Below are 4082 nucleotides of genomic sequence, written 5' to 3'. Positions count from 1 at the left end.
ATTCAAATTCTGACTCTATTGACTAATCTTCTGACCTTGGATTAGTCACTTAATCTCAAGACCTCAGTTTCCTCATATGAAGAATACATGCATTGCTGATGTGAAAAATCCTTTTCCTCTTCTACTTCCCTATATACTCTCATCCCTATCCAATCCAGCCTTAGCCCTCATTCTTCCAAAGGCCTCCCATTCATTCCATTGTGCCCTTTGGAATTTCTGCTCTATTGTAAGCAAACTGACTAGAGCTCTTTACCTCACATTCCTTCTATCTTTTGGTGCTGATGAAAACCCGAATCCTTCTGGGAAAAATCATCCCTGGTTACACTTTCTAATAGTACTGGGTGCTCCTTCTTCCATGAAACTTGACACATTGGGCCAGCAGAAGTAATCACTCTTGTTCCTTGATGCCACATCCAAATGATCTCTAGCAATCTCTTCTCTTTTAAGGTTCACACCAATTATCTTTATCACCAAGTCCACATCCTTGTAATATACTGGCCTTCAGGCCAATTTTCCTCCATTATTAAGGAGATAAATACCTCTTTAAAAGTGGGGAGTGGGGCAGCTAGGTGGCGAAGTGGATAGAGTACTGGCCCTGGATTCAGGAGGACCTGAGTTCAAATCCAGCCTCAGACATTTGACACTTACTACCTGTGTGACCCTGGGCAAGTCACTTAACCCCAATTGCCTCACCAAAAAAAAAAGGTCTCCCTAACCCTCATACTTGAGGACTTCGATATAAATTTCAAATTTTAATTTTTAATTCCACATTCTCTTCCCCCCTCCACCTGTCCCTCCACTCCCCTCACCCATTGAGAAGGCAAGAAATCTGATACATTATACACATATATTCATGAAAAACTTATTTCCACGTCAATATTCATGTGGATGTTCCCTGGATAAACTGGCTTTCAGTTCATCAACTCAACTCCTATGCCTTATATCTTTGTTCCATCAGTCACCCATGGGAGTGATCATGCCTTAAATTTTACCATCTGACCACAATTGTGCCTTCCCTATGATCATAAACTCTGAAATTCTCCTTTCTGAATATAATTTTTTATCCAATCAAATCTAATTTTACCTTATTTCTTTTGACCCTAGTTTTCTTCTTGACAGTGATTTCTGGATTCCTTTCTAATTCCTGCTCGGGCTTCACTTTGCATTCCTCAGACAACCCCATGCTAGACCAGTTTCACCATATGCTGTCTTCCACTCTTGAGTCACTATGTTCTAATACCATTCACATTTTGACAATCTTCAACCAAGACACCCCCAACACTTGTCTTATCTGTTTTACTCGAATGCTGCTGAACTCCTCTGAAGAAAGTTGTGTGACTAGGCCCATTATAATTCAATGTTATCTGATCTTAACTAGGCCTTCCTATGGGGTAATTTAAAGAAAAATTTCTCTAAGACCACTTCTCTATCCCCCTCCCCTCATCAGTTATTTGAAACAATCACTTATATCTTTTATCCTCCAATCCCTCTAAGTCCTATCCATACCAGTAGATAATCTGACTTCTTTACTGAGAAAATTGGGTACATCTGTCATGAGAGCACTCCTCTCTTTTACTCTATCTCCATCAAAGCACCATTCCAGTCTCTGAAGAAGAGATGATTCTTTTTCTTGTGAAGGCTAACCTTATTGTGCCCTTAATCCCATTTCCTCTTGTCTCCTCTGGGACCTTGACTCAACAATCATTGTTTTCCCCTCACTTTCAATCTTCTGCTTTTCAACTGGTTTCTTCTCTACTGTCTGTGTACATGTTCAGATCTCCACCATCCTTAAAAAAAGTGTTCACTTGACTTTTCCATCTACTCTTGTCCATCATATCCTCTCCCTTTCATTGCTGAGTTCATGGAAACATATTCTACTCACTGTCTCCTCTTTCTCATCTCCCACACCACTTTTCAGAAATTACTCTCAAAAGTTACCAAAACTCTCTTAACTAGTGAAACTAATGGCCCTTCCTTAGTCCTTTTCCTCTTTTGCTTCTCTACAACTTTTGACCCTGTTGAAACTCCTCCTTTGGCTTCTGTGTCATTGTTCTCTCTTGACGTCATTCTTTTCCAGTCTCCTTCCAGGCTTGATTATCCATATTTCAGCATAAATATCCCTCAAGGCTCTGACCTAGATCTCCTTTTCTTCTCACTTTGTACTCTCTCCTTTGGTGATCTCATTGTTCTTGTAGGTTCAATAATCATTTCTACAAGATGACTCTAACACTGTTTTACACCTAACTGCTGTCTATTTCTTATTTATTAACAAGTTGTTCACCTGTCCACAAGTCTGATAAGCAATATAGTCCAACACCCATACATGCAACCTTCACCTTTCTCCTGATTGCCATTCCCATATCACCAATTTCTGAGTGGACATCTCCACTTGGATGTCCTGACAGCATCTCAAGCACAATATGTAAACAAATAAGCAAACCCCCCCAATTAGGTTTTCTTATTAATCCTCCAAACGTCTCTATTTTTATTAAGTGCTCTACCACCCTCCAACTTACCCATGTGAAAAACCTTTGAGTCATCCTTGACTTTTCATTCTCCTACAATCAGCACATTCATTCAGTTCCCAAGTCTTGTTGATTTTTACCTCTGTAACATCTCTCACATCTGCCATCTCTTCATTGAAACTTAATAACTCCCAGGGGGCAGCTAGGTGGCGAAGTGGATAAAGTACTGGCCCTGCATTCAGGAGGACCTGAGTTCAAATCCAGCTTCAGACACTTGACAATTACTAGCTGTGTGACCAAGGGAAAGTCACTTAACCCTCATTGCCCCACAAAAAAAAAAGAAAAAAGAAACTTACCAACACCCTAGTTCATGTTCCCTTGCCTAAACTATTGAAATAGTCTCCTAATTGGTCTTTAAGCTTCCAGTTTCTTCTCTCTCCAATTGATCTTCCATCCTATTGCCAAAATAATTTTCTTATGGTACAGGTCAGAAGCTCAACTGATTCTTGGACAAAATACAAAGTCTTGAGACTAATGTTTAAGACCCTTCATTACCTGGCTCTGATTTATCTAATCTTACACTATTCCCCTTTGGGAACATGCTTTTCAGTAAAACTGGACTGCCACTTCTTCCGTGAACATGATATTCTATCTCTTACTTCCAAGTATTTGTATAATCTGTCTCCCATTTCTGGACTGTACTTTTTCCTCATCGCCACCTCTCAGAATCCTTGTCTTCCCTTGAGATTTAGCTCAGATGTTACCTCCGCAGCTAAGGCTTCCCAATCGTCATCAATCATTTTTAATTTAAATTTAATTTTTCAGTAAACAAAAATCTATTTTCTCTTTCTTCCCCCCTCCCAAGGGAGGGGAATAAAGAAATAAAAACAAAACTCTTGTAATGGATATGCACAATCAAACAAAACAAATTCCCAAAGTGACCATGTACAAAAAATATTTCTCATTCTATACCCTGCATCCATCACTTCTGTCAGGATTATCAGTAGCGTGCTTTATCACTGATCTCTGGTATTGTGATGGGTCTTTGCACTGATCAGAGTTCTCAAACCTTTAAAAGTTTGTCTTTGTATTGTTATTGTTACTGTTTAAGCTGTTCTGGTTCTGTTCACTCTGTATCAATGTGTCTGACCAGGTTTCTCTAAAACCATACCTTTTATCATTTAAGAAATGGCACAATAGTATTCCAGTTCATTCATATACCGCAGTTTGCTTGGCCCCTCAATTGTTAATGCTTTTTATTTCCTTATATTCCCTTGTTATTATCTGTATGCAGGCTGTATCCTCGTAGTAGAATATAAACAATTTGAGGGCGGGGGTTTCTGTTTTCTGTATCTCTAAAGTCTAGCTTAGTTTCTTGCACATAGCAGGCATTTAATAAATATTGAGTTGAATTACACTGAATTCTGTAATGAAAATAATATGTAAAACCCACCAACCTCTAGAATGTAGGAGAATAGTCAGGCGAGATATTTCAGTGGCCTAAGAGAGAGGTAATGAGACTGCAGTGGGAATGGAAAGGAGGGACAGATTCAAGAGATAATGAAGAGGTAGAACAGGCTGGAACTGGAAACTAATGGGATGTGGGAGGGTGAGGGA

This window comes from Dromiciops gliroides, chromosome 1 (assembly GCF_019393635.1).
Source record: "Dromiciops gliroides isolate mDroGli1 chromosome 1, mDroGli1.pri, whole genome shotgun sequence".
Taxonomy (NCBI): domain Eukaryota; kingdom Metazoa; phylum Chordata; class Mammalia; order Microbiotheria; family Microbiotheriidae; genus Dromiciops; species Dromiciops gliroides.
The sequence above is the reverse complement of the archived record's forward strand: the minus strand, read 5'-3'. Positions refer to the sequence as shown.